This window comes from Camelus ferus, chromosome 14, assembly GCF_009834535.1.
Source record: "Camelus ferus isolate YT-003-E chromosome 14, BCGSAC_Cfer_1.0, whole genome shotgun sequence".
NCBI classification, from domain to species: Eukaryota; Metazoa; Chordata; class Mammalia; order Artiodactyla; family Camelidae; genus Camelus; species Camelus ferus.
This window is the reverse complement of record NC_045709.1, coordinates 27,815,182-27,833,997: the sequence shown is the minus strand read 5'-3', so window position 1 is coordinate 27,833,997 and position 18,816 is coordinate 27,815,182. Positions and strand designations below refer to the sequence as shown.

Here is an 18,816-nt window from a genome sequence, read left to right as displayed (position 1 = left end):
AGAATGACCAACTTTGTTTCTGATTATAAATAGCACAGTTATTGCTAAGAGCTTCGCCTCTTCGCTGCTCTCCTATTAGTCTGTTTTGCAGTCCAAGCTTTTCCGTGATTTTATGCTGAGATTAGGGCTCTCCTTTGAGAGGGAGCCATTATTTGAATTAAAACATCTCTTGGGTCTGTTAGACACTTGCTTAAAGTTAGCTCTGAGGACAAAGCATTTATTGGAAACCTTCTGAGGGGGTCTCAGGCAGCACCAACAGGCTACTGTGATTTGGGGTTTTGGTGTAAGTACATGTGAGTGAGTCCAGATCTGATTACCTCAGGTTTTAATGTTACTAAGGCAAAGGGGAAAAAGAGATAGAAAAAGGCAAGTAGTTAGTGCTGTGTTCCCCATTATTTTTTGTTTCCAGGCTCCAGGCAAACTCTTCCCTGATGACTGAATCTCTGTGCGCTGTCGGAGTCTAGGACTTGGCTCACCGGTTAAGGATAAGAGGCTCCAGGGAAGATGAAAGCAGGGGGGTCAGAGGATGGCTCAGAACTGAGGATTAGCCCCGGGAGGGAAAAAAGACAAAACTGTCAAGGTTGGCGAACTGTGGAGAGCAGGAAAAATAAACCAGTGCCAAAGCTGGGAAGGAGTGCGGACGTTTAAGTCATGATACTGAAACTGATTTGAGAAATTTCTAAAATAATAAAAGATTAATCGGGAGTGTTGCAGGGAATCCTCACTTAAGGTTTTCATTAGTTGTATGCCGAGAGCGAGATGTATTTTGAAAGGTTTCAAATGTGCAGGACGTGGAGGGGAAGAGAAGGAGCAGCGCGGGTGGCTTCAGCCTCACGCCTACAGGGGCAGGGGTGGGTGCACGTCAAAAGAAAACCAAGTGCTAGCTTTGCTGTGTTTGAAAACAAAGTCGGCTCCTTACAAGTCCCTATATATTTATTTCTGAGTGTTTTTCTTATTTCTTTTGCTATTGTAAATAGTTTTTTCCCTAACTTAATTTGACTTGTTTATTAGTGCACAGAAATGTAATTGAGTCTCGTATGTTGATCTTGGACCCTGCAAACCTGCTGAACTCAGCTTTTAGTTCTAAAAGACTTTTTTGTATGGATTCCTTAGGATTTTCTCATACAAGATGATGTCTTTTGTTGGCAGAGGCGGTTTTATTTTCCTTTCCAATCTGGATACCTTGTATTTCTTTCGATTGTCCACTTGTCCTGGCTGGAGCCTCCATCGCAATGTTGAGTAGAACAAGTGAGAGCAGACACCCTTGTCTTGTTTTGATCTTCGAAGGAAAACTTCCAGGGTTTGACCATGAAGTAGGACACCAGCTCTGGGGTTTTGGCAGATGTTCTTTATCAGCTTGAGGAAGTGCCCCCCTCTTCCTTTAAAAAGGAATGTTGTTGGATTTTGTGTCTGTTGCAATGACTATGTATTTTTTCATCCTTTATATTATTAATATGGTATGTTGCAGTGATTTCTTTTCACATGTTAAACCAACTTTGCGTTCCTGGGAAAAATCCTACATGATCGTGGTGTGTAATCCTTTTTATATGTTTCCAGATTTCATCTGCTCATCATGATTGAGAATTTTTTGCACTGACATTTCTGAGACACTGTTGTTGTTTTCACTCTCAGTGAGCTGGAGAAAGTCTTAGGTGAGTTGCAAGAACCCAGTATTCTTATAGTTACCAGTATTCCACTGAGCTGCAGGTTTCTTGAAGGGAAACCACGACATAAACTTTAAAATAAATAGATACATTTTGTCTCCCACTAAACTAAGGTTAAACATGCTTAGTGAAGACAGTGTTCCCTTTGTTGTTGGATGAAAATTCTGACAGGTGAGATGACTTTTCTGCTAACTCCTTTGTGACAGAAAGGCCCAGATCACGTTCCTTCTCAATAAAGTTTCAATTCAGTAACTTAATACGTTAGTGCCTGAAAGTCAGTATTTCTAAGCTGACTTAAGGCTAAATCTTCTCCCTTCCTGAAGTTGAGGCTCTACTGAATATTACTCTGTGTGTGAGAGAGAGAATGAAAGATTCTTTTTCTGCAAGAATGTCTTCCCCAGTTTAAGTCTTTTCTCACAACCAGTACTACGTCTGTGACTAGAGACGGGTTTAATTCAGGAATTAAAATACTAAAGACACTATGTATAACTGCCATGTGAAAAGTGGAAACTAGATAATAAGAAACTTGTTTATATAACTTTATAATTTCAATCCATTTAACAGTCTGAACCCAAATGAGAATTATTACACAAAGTAAAATATCCAGGCTGCCGGGGCTGGATGCCCATTTGAAGACCTTAAGACGAGAAACAACCGCTTGGAAAAGGCGTGTTATGTTGTCCATGAAGCACATGGCCCATGACTCCATATCTCTCTTTGTGGGATTGGTTCTGTTGTTAACAGCATTCGTTTTCTAAGAGAGCTGCCCAAGTTTTTACCAGGGTTGGCATAGTGTCCGCACGGTGTTTCACACTCAGGTTCAGAACGTGGGAGAGCTGGTCTGGGTCGCTCCCACGGACAGCACCGTGAGCACGCACGCCATGAACTCACGTTCCAGCTCCTTTGCTTTCTTCTCGGTGACATGATTACCTTGAAATGATTATCACCATGACTGTGTGTGTTGGGTGTGTATTTCTAGCTTGGATGAATATTTGTTATTCCAACATCAGAACATCGTAAACATAATTGCTGAGAAATCATCCATTTTTTATTGAAGTCTAGTTGATTTACAAGGTTGTGTTAATATCCTGGTTACAGCATAATGGTTCAGCTATACATACATATTCCTTTTCATACTCTTTTTCATTATGGGTTATTACAAGATGTTGAATACAGTTCCCTGTGCTCTACAGTAGGACCTTGTTGTTTGTCTATTTTATATATAGTAGTGTGTATCTGTTAATCCTGAATTCCAAATTCATCCCTCCCTCCCCACCATCCCTTTGCCCTTTGGCAACCATAAGTCTGTTTTCTATGTCTGTGCGTCTGTTTCTGTTTTGTAAATAAGTTCATTCACGTCATATTTCAGATTCCACATATAAGTGATATCATACAACATTTGTCTTTCGCTGTTTGACTTACTTTACTTATTGGTTACCTCCAGGTCCACGGATGTTGCTGCAAATGGCAATAGTTCATTCTTTTTTATGGCTGATTAGTATTCCATTGTGTATACACACACCAGTTTCTTTATCCAATCATCTGTCAATAGACATCTAGGTTGCTTTGTTTTTGGTAAATAAATTTTATTGGCCAGGTGAGACTCCTATTAATTTAAGTATTTCCTAGGGCTGCTTCTGCGATTTTGTAACGGAAACTGGGCAGCCCACAAAATTCAAAATATTTACTGCCTGCTCTTTGACAAAAGAAGTTTTCCAGTCTTGGTCTAGAGTCTGGACACTTGAAGCTGTGGCATAAGCAACTTGAGTTTCAAAATATAATTCTGGAACTGTTACGGAGAATGTCTTAGAGCACAGAAGCTGTTTTAGAGGCTTGTGGTATAGATGATGGAGACCGAGGACTTTGGCTCTGTGAATTATGACTGGAGACATAAGGAAGAATCAAGGTTTTGTTTCTAGGGGATAAGAGCAAAACTGACATTTTTTAGAAAACAGAGTTGAGAGGTGGACATGTTCACTTCTGTTTGCATGTGTGGAATTTTGCATGTATGCACATCATCTGATTAATCTATGTGGTGAGAAACAGTGACAAAACCTCTGTCTATTGATTAAGATTATGAGCCAGTTTAAATCACTTTCCAATCTCCCTTCATTTAATTTATATTTCTAGGCCCCAAAGAAACCACATTTCTGCTATGATAGAGATACTTCTGTTTAGAGGCTAGATAACATACCAGGATCTACTGGAAATTAATGTATTAATACTTTTCCACAGGCATTTTATGTAGGCGATGTCCCAGAGTGCAAATATTAACATCCTTGTAAAAACTGCATGGCTGGTTTTGACACGGGAGTTTTGGCCTTGGCATTTCTTCCCAGTAGCAGATTACTATACATAATTCCAGGTTTTCCATGCTCCTTCCAACAGGCTGGCAATGCAGGCAGTGTGTTCTCTCTCGTGACCTTAGTTTTCGCTCCAGTGCTCTCGACCAGGCTTCCGCCCAAACTCTAGGGGTCATCGCAGAATCTTACTGTTGTGACTTCTGTTTGATACCTAAGTACGTCCTTTGTATCTTTTCAGTCCTTGGATGTCTAATTACCAATTTTTTGCACCTAATTCCCTTGAGACACTAGCTGGTGTGGCTCTGACTCCCAGTGGGTGCTGACCAACACACTCGCCCTCCCTTGCCCCAGCATTTACGTCACGAGGCTGGAGGGGCACCCTGTTACGCTCTGTGGGGCTGGGGCAGAAGGGAAAGGTTAAGGTCTTTCACTGGGGCTGGAGGTCAGTGGCCGGGTCATATCTGAGGAGATGTGCTCACGAGTAAAGAGAATCATGTCCAAGAAGGTCATCGAAGACGAAGGCTTGAGTCAAGAGTTGCTGAGGTTCTGCAGGGACGGGTCTCGGGAGCCTGTGCTGCCGTGTGGGGACAGCTGCGACGCCCCAGAGGTGGAGGGCTGACTTTCCGGGATATTAAGAGACATCAGGAGAGGGCTGCTGTCCCCCAGGGACTTGTTTCAGGGGAGCTGGGAGAACAGAGTCACGATGTCCAGGACAGTTAGTAGTGGGTGCTGGGGGCCAGGGACACGCACAGGTGGACAGAACACCACCCCCTAGAGACGTAAAGGGGGAGAGGTCCCGGGGGATTCTCAGGGGCTGCTGGGCATCTTGGGACTGGGGGACACAGTGGTGGTCCACACGTCATGGGCTCATTATTTGCACTTAAGACTGTGTCCCCACACTGGTGTGGGTGTAGCGTGTAGCTTTGGCCCAGGCCACTAGGGGTCTTCCCACCAGCCACCCTTGCCTTTGGGACAAGCTGGAGAAGTAAAATGAGAAGCTGTTAGACATTTACTGTCTCCAAGGCTAATCCCAGAAGGCGGTCACTCGAAGCCGGGAAGAGAAGCCGGTCATCACGCGCCGCAGACGGGGAGGGTCCGTGCTGCCGACTGAGCAAGCGCTGAGGGCACGTTTGGGGCGTCGTCTCCCGAAGGAGGGAATGTGGTGCAGCCGCCCCGGATCCGCAGGACGACTGTGTCCCATTCCTCTAGTCGGAACCATTCACTCACATCAGGAAACTTTGAAATAAATGAATAAAGGTATTCTAACTAACGCTCTGGTTTGCATATACTGAAAAACTTTAACGTAAATGGGAATCCAAACATTGTGATGTCGGGCCTTCCTGAGACAGGTCCACTGGTTAGCGGTCCAGGGGGCTTCCTTCGCTGAGTCACTCAGGTGACAAACCCGGTGAATTCTAGGTTTATGATTCTTCAGGTCAAGCTGGAACTGAAAAACACGGGTGCCATGATCTGAATGCACAGTCTTCCTAGGGTTTGTGAATTTCTCCTCAAGCATTCGTGTCCCCAGCTCACCGGACAGTGCTCATCGGTCCAGCTTTGGGTTTGCAAAGTATTAAGCTTAGTTTGCATCATGATAATGCCATTTGTCTGTACTCAATGCACCTGTTTATTTAGTTAAGTTATGTAATCATAAGAAGTACAGATGGCGTGTCCCCATTTGAGACGAGGTCATGCACTCTTGGTGAGCTCCCGTCTCCGCAGGTGGGAATAGAATTCTCCAGGCTGACTGGGGACCAGACCAGTGGCCTAGGTGCCACCAACATGGATGAAGATGTTTCACAGAGGGGACAGAGGACATCCGGAGATGGGAACTCAGAGTCGCTGTTTGTTTTGCACAAGCTAGCAATCCAGAAAATAACACCTAGCCGTCTTGACACGTAGGCTGCGTGGACGCTAGCATACTGAGGAGAATAGATGTCTGTGGGTTGTTCTTCAAGGCTTTAATACACTGTTGCTTTTGCAAGTGCATTTAAAAATTCTTTTTTTTGTACGGCTGGAGATGTGAGTGATTTTAATCAAAGTAAGTTTATATGGGGTGAATATATAATTCCATGTGGATGCATACGATTGATACAATGAACGTAGTCATTTTAGGGTGTTGTTTTTGACTACCTGCTTTAGAGATATAAGAATCTATTAAGTTCTTTTAAATTTACGATTCACTAAAATCATGTGGCAAAAATGATGAAGTATATGTCACCCAATGCACATTGCTTGAAGCAGAATCACATCTAGTAATATGAAGAGCATTAGAGACTTTGGCTGAAATTCTTTTGGACTGTCTGAACCCCGCGTCAGACACAGACGACACGCACATGCAATATGCATGCTAAACTGAGCAAAGGGTTCCAACTCTCAGACTAGCTAATTCTCGTTCCACAATGTTTTCCAGTAATTGAGGCCTTTTTTCTACCTATAAACCCCCATCTTTCTTCTTGCTTATTTGTGTATATAGTACCTGTATTTCTTATTATCATCTTCCCGCTGAGATTTACTCTTTTCCTGCTCATCCTCACGGGGTAACCCTAGGCAACCTTACGAAGTAGGCGTAGGATGTCAGCACTTTTAGATTCAAGTGGAGCTGTTTAGATTCCTCCAGCATTGCCAGTGCGTTTATTGAACTAATGCATATTCATTGCTTCCATTTGAGGGACTGTAAATTATTCAGATACCTTCAATAGTATATTTTCTGTGTACCATTAAGGCCACTCTAGGATAAGATGAAGACCACACATTTTTCCTAACTTGGAAATATTTTTTATGTAAATTCTTTCATATTCCTCAGTACTTTTCATCGTGATGGTTTGATTTTGAAGACTTTCTCTCGAAGGCTGGTGACCATTTCAGATTCAAAGAGATGATGGACTGTGGTGAAACTGCACTGACACTCGACAGTAAAACACTGCCGCGTTGCTAATGCCATAGCCTTTTGCATAATTGAAGTATGGTTGATTTACAGTGTTGTGTTAATTTCGGTGTACAGCAAAGTGATCCACTTTTATATGTGTATATATATATTCTTTTTTAGATTCTTTTCCATTATAAGCTATTACAATATAATTCCCTGTGGTCCATAGTAGGTCCTTGTTGTTTTCCTATTTTTTATATATAGCCATGTGTATCTGTTAATGCCAAACTCCTAATTTATCCTTCCCCTTTCCTCCTGGTAACCATAAGTTTGTCTTCTATGTCTGTGAGTCTGTCTCTGTTTTGTAAATATGTCCATTCGTGCCATCTTTCTGGACTCCACATACAAGGGATAGAAGGTGATACGTGTCCCTGCCTGACTGACTCCACTGAGTGTGATGGTCCCCAGGCCCATCCGGGCTGCTGGTTGATGCCTTGCTCTTGGCCTTGCGTCTCAGTTCGCTTCCATCCTGTCCCGTCCCACAGTTACCTGTTCAGCCTGTTCTGCACGAGGCATCTGCACAGATGCTGCAAGTACAGAGCGAAACAGACTAACATCCCAAACTTGAGGATCTAAGGAGAAGGAGGATGTTCCAACCAGGAAAGAAACACCCCCGCCCTCAGCACCCAGGACGCCCAAACCCAGTCGAGGGAACAAGGAAGACATTTGAGCAGAACACTCAATCCCTAGTGCAAACATTAGGAAACGGTGCTGTAGGACCAGACTGCAGGGACAGTTACCAAGTGCTCTTGTCTGTATACAGTTTTTGGAGATTGTCTCTGTGTCATGTGACGAGTGAGTTGAATTTTGAGGAATGAATAGGGACTGGTCATATCAAGGATGTGAGCGTGTGTGGTGGGAATGGGGTAAGGGAGGAATGGAGAGGAAGATTCCTTCATACAAAAGGAAGACAGGCTTGCATTAAGCAACATTATGGTGTCTAAAGTCATTGCCTAAAAGTTTATGACTTGTTTGGCAGGTGAAGAATGATTAAAACATGACCTTCTTTGTTGACCTCTAGAATTGTAGGGTCTTCCACCCCAAATGGGATCACGTATGGAAAATCACTTTAAAACACGCTTAATTGCAATGTTATGATCATATTCACCTTTAATGTTGATATTTTAGATTCAGACTATGTAATAGTCAAGTTTATGGGTGAATGTGGAAAATTAAAGAAAACATTCAAAGAGCAGTAATAGTTGAAAATTGTACGGTGTACATTTTGGCTGTTACGTTCCAAACAAAATGATAGGAGCAATAGTGATTGTCTTATTTTTAATTTTTACTTTTTACAAAAATGTATATAGGGATTTTATTTTGTACACATTTACTTTCTTCGTATTTTTGATCTGAGAAGATCTAGGATATAAGAGCCACTATTGAGAGCCCGTCCGTAAATCATCCAGGGGCCAAGAAGAAGGACCGTCCATCACGTTGACAGCGTTGATGGTGGTGTTCCCTCGGAATTCCGGTATGCAGATGCAGAGGTTCTAGAAGAGAGATTGCTTAGACAGAAGGCTTCCCTGAGACATGATTACAGTATTCTTTTGGGGTTGTTAAACCTTTAAATGTTAGTACATTGTGGATTTGAACCTCAGATTTCAGCATGAACATCACAAGCAAGCATCATGGACTTGAAATAGTACAATCCAGGGATATATCACTATTTTTGAATAGTTAGGAAGGTGATATATTTTATTTTGTCACTTTTTCAAACTGAGGCTAATTTCGTGATAATTTTCAGTGAAATTAAGGCTTATATTATTGCATTTACATGGTAAAGATGGAAGAGGATTTAAGCAATGAAAATGGATCTGTTGATCAATGGATCTGTTGTTGGGGTGATGAATGATCATAATTTGTTCACTTTGGGATTTTGTATTCCTCTGTAATTTTTCTAAATTACAAAGGTGATTCTGGCACAAAGAAGAAAATTTGGAAAACAACGATAAGAAAAATGAAGGAATTAAAGCCACTGTCAGTATCACCAGCAGAAAACAGTAACTGCTAGCTTTCTGGTACCTACCCATCCAGTCCCTTAACAAAAAGGAGTTTACAGATAAGATATACATTAATTTCTGTAAATACTGAATCATGCTTTTGGGTAACTTGCTTTTTCCATGTCATTTATTGTACTGTTGCTTGAGTTAAAATACTTTAATATCTATGGAGGAAGCATTACCAGAAGATTAAAATTAAGAATTAAAAGGAAGGAGGGACTCTCTGAGATTTATTCTCTATTAAAATCAATTTTGAATCAATTTAAATGCACATAACTGTTTGCACTCTCTGATTTCTGATCAAATACTGTTTATGTATATGTTCGTTAGAGCAACTTAAGACTAAATTCAGTGACTCAATTCAGAGAAAGTGACATCTGTAAAATATGGTCTGATCTGTAGCATTTTTGTCGCAGGAGCCGATTTGTCTACATTTAGTAGAAAATTATAAAAACAATATAAAATAAGACAAAAATCAGAAAAAAATTACTTAAGGAAGGAGAGAAAGAGAGCAGACTGCCTCCCTCCCAAAGCAACCCCCTCTCAGCCCCCGGAACTAGAAAGGTCTTCAGAACAAGAGCACGGTTCGAGATCCTGAGTGAGGCGGCAGTTTTACGGTGCTCATTAATTACAGCTGCAAATGGTTCCGCTTCACCTCTTCCAGACACCAGGCAGGACTGCACGCTCTAGACCTTTCTTGGTTGGGTGGCACCACGTGATGAGTTTGGGCACATGAGATGAGACAGAAAGTGTCCCTGTGTCTTTTCCAGGGCGGGTCACTCACTCCTGTGGGGGGGGGCCTCGGAGGCTGGGCTGGCGATGCTCCCGGTTAATCTGGGCAGAGACCCCGCCTACCCGGGACGGGTGCAGACCACGGAGGACAAGGAGGCTTGGGTTGTTTTCAGCCCCTGGGATTTGGGGTTGGTTTCCCCACAGCATAATGTAGCCTATTCTTACTCATAAAATAATACAGTATTTGTGGGTTCTGTGCACAACATTTTGGAATCGATTGTGCACTAAAAGAACACTCTTTCATGTTTGCTTGTAGAAGAGACATTAGAAAGGGCTAAGGCAGTGGCAGGGAAAGTGAAGTCAAGCATCATGGCGGAGCAGGTTAAGAGGACAGTGACCGCACATCTCAGGTTGGGAGATAGTCCTTGCATGGTTATTAATAGTGACGACTGCTCCTCTCCAGGGTCCTGGTTGGGATGGTGGGGTGTGTCCCAGTTCTGTGGGACCCACATGTTGAACACGACGTGTGGCTTGTTTGTTACTGTTAACCTGATTAATCAGCTTGGCTACACTCCCCTGTTAGTGCTTTGCTCACGTGTTACTCGGCTATATCTCCCAGTTTACTAGCTGCTGTTCTCATTAACACACTGTTTTCCTCTGGATTATCATATACCAGTATTTCTCTGACTCCCTACTGTTCGCCATCTTATAATGAAAACCGTGTACTTTATTGTTTCATAAAATTGCTGTTACTGTCTAGCAGTGATCACTGCAACAGCAAAGCAAATGCTGATACAGGGTTATCCTCAGTCCAGAGAAGAAGACGGCACCCAATGTAACTCATTTCAGCCTTTTCTCAGCATTTTCTAGAGGTCCAGGCTGACTGTACTTACTGAATACCTCATTCTTCCTTTTCCTTTTTTACTGAGAAATTGCACCTATCTATTTAAAACACTTAGAAGCCATTCCAAGTGTTTTCTGAAATCATGACTCTGGGAAATTGGGAACAATTTAGAGGGAATAGTCCAAATACAGTTTTATATTACAGCCCCTTTGGAGTAAAATTAGAGAGAGGACACCATGGCAAGTCTTGAAGATGGTGTTAAGATATCATGAATGCAGTCAGATTAATTTCCCAAACTCAAATCTCTTCAGCTTAATTGTCTCATATGCATTTTCTTCCTTAAACCTATACCTTTATTTCTAAACATCTCTAATGACTAGATATCAGAGTAACTATTTTATAATATGTATTATGTCCATTTTAAAGGAATTACCAAACATCTATAATTACATTGATGAGAAACTTTTGGGTTTTTAAAGAGTGTTATCAAAAAGCCTCTGCTTTTTAAGCAGCGTATATTTAGCACAGACTAATTAACCAGTATATTTTCCTCCAGTTTGTGCTGAGAAGAAAATGTAAACATCTGTTTTGAAAGAGTACACATTTTCACAAGAGCGGTAAAAGCTGTGTCTTAGGCAGTGGTCCTCAACCCTTGCAATGCACTAGAAATACCTGAGGCTTTAAAGACTTGGTGATGCCTCGTTTTACGCCTGGAGGGTCAGACTTACTGGGTGAAATTGGTAAAGTTCCCCTGGTGGTCCTGATGAGCAATGAGTGTGCAGAAACACAGCTTTAGCAGGTCCCAAACGTTGCTGCGATGGGCAAGCATTTTGGGTTGAATCGTGTCCTGTGAGGACGTGTTGAAGTTTTAGCCCCTGGTACCTGTGGGTGTGAGCTTATTTGGACACAGGGATTTGGCAGATTGACTAAGACGAGATCACGCTGAAGTCAGGTGGGCTCCAGTCCAATGACTGGTGTCCTTATAAGAAGAGGGATTTTGGACACAGACGCCCAGAGAGGAGAACGTCGTGTGAGGACATAGAGGCGGAGGAGACACAAACGCATGATGCAGAGATGGAGGTGGAGATCGGAGTGATGTGTCTACCACCCAAGGAACACCAAGGATGCCAGGCACACCAGAAATGAGAAGCGGTGGGGACGCATTCTCCCCTGGAGGCTTCAAAGGCGACACAACCCTGCCAACACCTTGATTTCAGATTTCTAGCCTCCCGCACCGCAAGAATGAGTTTCTGTTGCAACCTACGCAACTGCAGCACTCGGTGACTATGGCCCTAGGAAACTGACCCAGTGTATTGTGGCCACTTGTTGAAATACTTTAACATAAAGAGGTTCAATCCCTACTACCTAAGTACTTACCCTGGGTCCTGGGTGTGGGTCGTGGGTTGCTGAAGTTTTTCCGAGTTCAGCATCATTGACATCACCTGGGGCTCATTGGAAACGCTGGGGCAGGTCCTGAGTCAGATCTCTTGAATCCCACCTGCTTTTGAACAAGAACCCGGTGTGATTTGTGTGCACCCTGAGGTCTGAGAAGGAGGAAGGAGGCACCCTGGAGCATGAGCTTGGTTGCTGTCACCAAGAACATCATTTTTGAGGTGAGTAAGGTCTCCAGTCTTCCAGGAAATGGACTTGGTGGATAAGAACAGGATTTTTTCCCTAAACATACAAAGGACAACGTCGTTGAAAACTGAGTTCGACAGAAAACGCTGAGTCACTTGCTTTTTAAAAGAAAGGAAAGTCTGGCCTTCAGGTTCATAAATGGTTAATGTTTCCAGTCCTTTATTTTGAGCACTAGGCTGCTGTTTTTTGTGGGGTTTTTTTGGGTTTTTTTTTGCTTTTTCATTGTTAGCTTACAGTCAATGGCCTTTCATAACGACTGGAAGGAAATTTAACAACGAAACTAATTTTGTGACTTTTTTCCCGATAGTACTGAACAATGTGCTTTAGAGAAAAAAGGAGCATTTGGATTTGGGTTTCTCTGTTGTTGAGTCTTCGTTTGTATGTTAACGGCCTTCTCTTTCTTCTTCCTTGTCCTTCTCGCTGTGTAAATGACCTACTTTGAAGTTTCGAATAAAAAGAAGTTAAATAGGCTTTTATTTGGCGCTTGACGCTGTCTTTTTCTAGCAAATTTGGAAAAGGTCCTGACTCCGAGTGTAACACAGCTGAGCGTGGAGAAGCAAGAAAGAGCGCTTCTTGTCTTCTCGCCCTTTCTGGGCTGCTCGCGAGAACTCCTGCAGCTCCGAGGGAGAGCACCCGACCTGCCGGTGTGTGCACTCTATGGGTGGAAGCATTTGAGTTAAAAAATATTAAAAAGTAAGCAATAAGAGATGTTTACCTAGTTTTTGAGACTTAGAATGAAAAATCATTAAGGGACAAATCCTGTGTGAGTGTGTGAGTGAGTGTGTGTGTGTGTGTGTACTCAGCGACTGTAGGGTAGGAAAAATAATTTCTCCTCTGCTGCCTTGAGTTCTTAGCTGAGACCCCCTGTAATAAAAGGTAGATTGACAAGAGAAAAACAAGCTAGAAGTTTTACAACTGTATACCTTGTGTATACACCAGGGGGAAATTTGTAACCCAAAGAGAAGGCTTAGAATTCAGGATTCAATACCATTTCAATAGGGGAAGGGGAGGGTAAGTGATTTTTTAGGAAAGATGAATGCGCCCTTAGAAGAAGGGGTGGGAGATGTCACAGCGTGGGGGCCACCTCTGGTCTCCCGTCCTGGGACAAGGGCCACCCTTCTCGGGTTAGGGAAGCTCCCGGGGCTGGAGGGGGCGGGGTGGTCTGCGACACTGCCTCTCTTTGGGAGGCTTTGTCCTTAGGCAGAGTGCAGAGAAAAGCAGTGACAGCTCAGAGCAGGCCACGCCACACAGTGGCATATTTGGGGGTGGCACATCCCAGTTCCTAAAGTCGTATTCTGGGGGGTGTATTCCCTCGCCTGCATAGCGGTTTTTTCTGTCTTCAGTGCTGTTAGCCACGTGCGGCCATTCAAGTAGGATTTGATGGCAAAAGATTGTTTTTTTAATAAACAAAGTATATCACTGTTGAACTAGGAGACTTCTACATAATTTTTTATTTATCTGAATTCATAAGCCACGGGGCTCTTTTCCACAAGAAATAATAATTATAATTCTTTCAAAATAAAATAGCCCCTCTCTCCATGGACTTAAACTGACCTAGTTTGGTGATACCTCTGTTGCTGGTTCTGTGAACATAGATGAAATACAACATCTCTTACTCTGTAACAGATGAGAACTCTTACCGACATTCCCATGTTATCCACTGGGGTGATCCTTTCTCTCTTGACACGTGCGAGCGGATGAAGGGTGGCTAAGTACAGGTGGCTATAATGCTTAAGAAATGACTGACAGCTCCTTGAGATGCGCATAGTTTATTAGAAGTGTTGAGCAGAGTTACAGCTAGGTGTAAAAACACAACATAGAGAGATTAAATAAACTGAAATATTCAAGGAACTGTTCTAGGGAAGTTTAAGATCCAAGCATGAGTCAACACTGGACGATTTAAGCTGTGTGGCAGGTGCGGAAGGGATGCTGGAGGGTTCTGGGGTCACCTACCCGGGGGGCAGCGCGGTGGGGGCGGTGCGGCAGGGGCAGGGGGCATGAGCTGCTCCTGAGACTACAGGGCTTCCCTGGTCTGGGCCCATCGAGGCACCCCGACAGGATGGTGCAATCTGTTCTTTACAAGCCGAAGTCTGGCAGATACATAGTTTCTCTGTGTATTTTAACAGCGAGGAGTACAGACTATTTTTGACATAGTGGTGTCTTTTGACCCATGACACTGGGAAGTGTTTACCTAGAACACTGGGCAGGTGTGGGCTGGACCAGCTGGTGAGGGGTTTGATAACTCCAGCCGCAGCCCCTGCCTCCCTCAGACCCGACCTGTGACTCCACTCACCCCACCCTCCCCCCAGGATCAGGGGTCCCCACTCCCGCATCACACCTGGGACAGAGCTGCACTTAGAATGTGACTGCAGGAGAGTGTCTGCCAGGAGCTGGACAGCAAGCCAGGCCTTCCGTCCAGAAGGAGCGCCTCCCCCCATACCCCCAGCCCACCTCCCAGGAGAGTGCGGGGGCTGCCCGGCGCGCACTGCCAGCCCGTGCTGGTCTGCTGCTGGACGTGAGCACTCCTCCCAGCACCGGCTTCACTCTGTGTCTGTGGTGGGTCAAGACAGAAACAAGGTCCTTCCATCGTCCTGTATGAATACAGACAAAGACATGAACATTATTCTTTCTATTTACTTATTTATTGAAATATAATTGACTTACAATATTGTGTTAGTTTCAGGTGTATAGCAAAGTGCTTCAGTTACATACATATATATATTCTTTTTCAAGTTCTTTCCATCATAGGTTATTACAAGATATTGAATATAGTTCCCTGTGCTGTACAGTAGGTCCTTGTTTTTTATCTATTTTATATACAGTGGTGCGTATCTGCTAATCCTATATTCCTTGTTTTTTTAATTGAAGTACAGTTAGTTACAACGTGTCAGTATTCGTTAGTTACCTCTCCTCATCTCTTTCCCCTTTGGTAACCATAAGTGTGTTTTCTATGTCTGTGAGTCTGTTTCTGTTTTGGAAATAAGTTCATTTGTATCATTTTTTTTAATTTCACATGTAAGTGATGTCATATGATAATTGTCTTTGTCTGATTTAATTCACTTAGTATGATAATCTTTAGGTCCCTCCAAACACCATGAACATTCTTCAAGCCACAGAAATTACCAGACGTCCCCCATTCTGGTCAACATGAGTGACGCTGCTCTTTGACCAATGACAGCCTTAGTCCTGCGGTTAGGAGTCCTCCCTCCTGAGGGAGAAGACCACTGAGACCAGTCAGGGAATGAACCCGATGTCCTGACATCATCTGACCCAGAGAGAGAGCCCTGGTTCCTGGGACCCACACCAAACTTCCCTAACTCAGGTGCCAGTCCTGTAACAAGTCCCTCTTCCTGAGATGGGGTGTGCGTCCTTCCTCAGGCAGTGAGTTCAGGAGGCTCCTGGGGGTCTGGGCTGGAGGGCACTGTCTGTTCCTCTCCACTTTCACCTGGGTTTGTTTCCCTCACCCTCCGACTAATTCAGCTGCTTCTGGAATCCCAGCTGGTTCATTCTACTGTTGTCAGCCACACCCCTCCTAGCCGGGTGAGGGTGCCCTGCCCCCTTTCCACAAACAGGCTGAAGTTCCAGCCGGAGGATTGGCTCTGATCCTGGACTTCCCCGTTACCTGTCCCCAGTGGAACCTTTGGTTCCGGACACGTTCAGGCAGCTCTGGGGCGCAGTGCTTGAACACCTCCTGGGTGGCGTGACACGACCCCTGCAGCCGGATGAGTTCTCTTAGGCTCCACCTGTGTTGTGAGCAAGTGACAGATTCTGTAGCATCTCTGCCTGAGGTGTGGCAGTCATGAGCACCTAGAAATATCAGGCCTGGCTGGATGGGACTCTTGTGCTGGGAAGGAGCTTGATCCAGTCAGCAGTGAGTGCCCTTCTAAGTAAAAAATTCGATGATGTTGTGACTCACAGAAGTTGAGAAAGGGAGTATTTTCTTCCTTCTTTGTGATCAGTTATGGATTGCTTTTGCTGAGAGCTAAGCCAGGGTGACTTCTGGATCATATATATATACACACACATGTACATACATATACACATACACACACACATACATATAATACATATATACATGTAATATATACATGTAATTTATTCCTGTCCAGACTTTGAACTCTTTTAAATATATTCAATCTATATATTTTAAGGGTATTTTGACTGCCTGAAAAATTCTGAGATAAAAATGTCAACTCTTGACTTCCCCCGGGAATTTATTCTTCCTGTACATTTTATTTCTCCTTTTTAATCAACCTGAACTGTAGATCTTTCTTTTTTTCGGTGATCAGTCACAGATGTTTGGACAGTCAGACTGGAAAAACCATAGTTCACACTGCCTTTGTTAGTTTCTCTTCAGTTTTTTTTTATAGAATTGTTAGGTTTGTTTAATTCAGTCCGCAAAATTGAATGGATTCAAGGAATCGGGTCAAATCTCCCCAGCCCAACATGACTGGTCCAGGTCCAGAAAAAAAATCTGGACCTGACTCAGAGCTTGCTCTTGAGTTTTTTGGGTTTTCTTCAAGTTTCCTCAAAAACAGTTTTGAATATTACACTAAGTTATGTACCCAAGTGTTTAAAATGACCATTGCACTTACAGTGTGATGATCGTCTAGTCAAGCTCCGCCTGGTCTCTAATAAGAGTTGCTCCCGCACGGAGGCTCCAGGCGTCGGCTGCCTAGCCACTGTGCTGCCGCAGCCCCCTCCACCTGCCGGGGACCGTTTTGACACAGAGCAAGGACTTGGCTCTGGGCAGCCTCTGATCCTTCCAGTAAATAAAGCTGCTGATTGTCGCACCTCCTTTTCCCTCCCCCAGCTCCCCTCCGTTTCATCCTGAGTGACATTTCTTACTGGTAAACGTTTAGCTTTATTTCTTGCCTTGACCCTGATGTTCACCACACTGGCTCCTTTGAGTGTTTCTGGAGATAAAAAGCAGTGCCCAAGTCAGAGTCCTTTACAAATTCAAGGCTTTCATATTTTCTCTTACCTTGTGCAGACTTCAGTCTCCTTGTTAATTACAGATCTGCGGGACGGCCAGAAAAGGCAGTAGCCAACTGCTGTGGGCTGAATTTGGGGCTGCCTTTAAGTCGACCTGAGCTTCTTTGTTTTCTAGAATGACTTTTTTTTTTTTTTTTTTTTTAAAGTCAGGCTTTGACTTAAAGGAATTGGCCCCATCAGCTGCCCGGGGAGGGCTGGGGGGGAGGAGAGCGATGTTTCAGACACTGAGTGTGGACCAGATCAGCAAGCAGAGACTCCGTAAATGCAGACGAGAGATTTGCAAAGCCCGTGTTTTCTTTCTGGTTGGAGCCTCTCATCTGCACTATGGTAAGTGGGTCAACTCTAGTTCACACTTCCTTTTAGGAGCAGAGGGAAAACCCAGGCATGATTAACCCTGCATTTTCCACAAGCTAATTTTAAGCCCCTTATGTTAACTTTAGAATGTGTGTATTTCACTATCAAACTTCTTTTGGATTTTTGTTTCTGTTTTTGCTTTTGCTTTTTGGTAGTAAGGGTCAGCATAGTTTAATGCAATCATTTTCTTGATAATCTTAGCTCTCATTAAAGCTAAAGATAATAAATCTGAATTCTGAAAGTCATCATGAGGGAATCGTATGTTAGAAAAAGAAAATACTGGCAAAGAAGAAAAAGAAGGAAAGAAAGTGAGTTTCTCAGTTAATATGTGCTTCGGCAAATTCTTAGGTGTAACCTAGGATTGAAGCTTGTAGCGGAAAATAGTTACTTTTATTTTTGGAGAACACATAAACATACATTTTAAATGCAACTATAATGTGTATAGTGCAACTTAAAACTACACCCATTTTCCCTTGTTTTTCACAAAACATGGTGTATTTTTGTAGGATTATAGTATCTAGATTGTCTGACGTTTTCAACCTTGACAGTGACTTTGAAGAAAGTATTAGTGCTTCCTGTAAGCCAGGCTCTGCTCTCCCTGTATTTGCAGTAGCTCGTTCCACACTCACAGCAGACTCAGAAGTTAGACTTTTTGGTTACTCCCTTAAAACCTGTTTGTATCAAAGTGGTACATACTGTGGTTACTGTAAACTAAACAGAACTGAAGGGCTCATAAGAAAAACCTATAATCTCTTGCCCCACAGTGTGTTCACCTATTTTTGCCCTCCAGATACGACCATATTTATTTCTGATTTCAGTTCTTTAGGGAGTTACCTCCAGATTCCTAACAACATACCAGTTTGTACCAGTATGCACTGGTTTTATGTAGGCATTGTCTATCGATAGCCTGCTGCGATGGACAAGGATTTAGCTCACCCCTTACCTTCCGTTATGCCTTCCTCCAGCTCCCTTTCACCCGCTCAGTTGAATATACATTCAACTTTGTATCCTCAAAAAATATACTTGGGAGGTGGGGGTTATAGCTCAGTGGTAGAGCGTGTGCTTGGCGTGCATGAGGTCCTGGGTTCCAGCCCCAGTGCCTCTGTTAGTAAAAAAAAGATAAAAATAAAATATACTTGAACCTGCATCTATCATTCTATTGATCATAGAGGATATTTCTTAACTCCTCATTTTGTAAAACACAGCTGTTCACTCCGGGCGGTCACCCTTTTCTGAGCGGCCATTCTCTCCTCCACTTTCCAGTCTCTAGGAGCCATACCTTACATTTATTCAGCTTAAGGCATATGAAATTGCTGAAATGTCATAGCCTTTCATCTATAAAAATGGCAGTTTC

At 43.3% G+C, this 18,816-nt stretch overlaps 1 protein-coding gene and 1 long non-coding RNA gene across 2 annotated transcripts in view; one reads left to right on the top strand and one right to left on the bottom strand.

Annotated features, from left to right (window-relative positions):
* The window catches only part of MYO16 (myosin XVI), a 437,171-nt gene that overhangs the window by 43,100 nt on the left and 375,255 nt on the right, over positions 1–18,816 (top strand). The window lies entirely within an intron of this gene.
* LOC106731130 lies at positions 13,887–17,615 on the bottom strand. The gene is made up of 3 exons (XR_001367549.2): positions 17,098–17,615; positions 15,736–15,856; positions 13,887–14,704 (listed from the first exon to the last, which is right to left on the bottom strand). It is a non-coding gene; the product is annotated as an uncharacterized LOC106731130 (long non-coding RNA).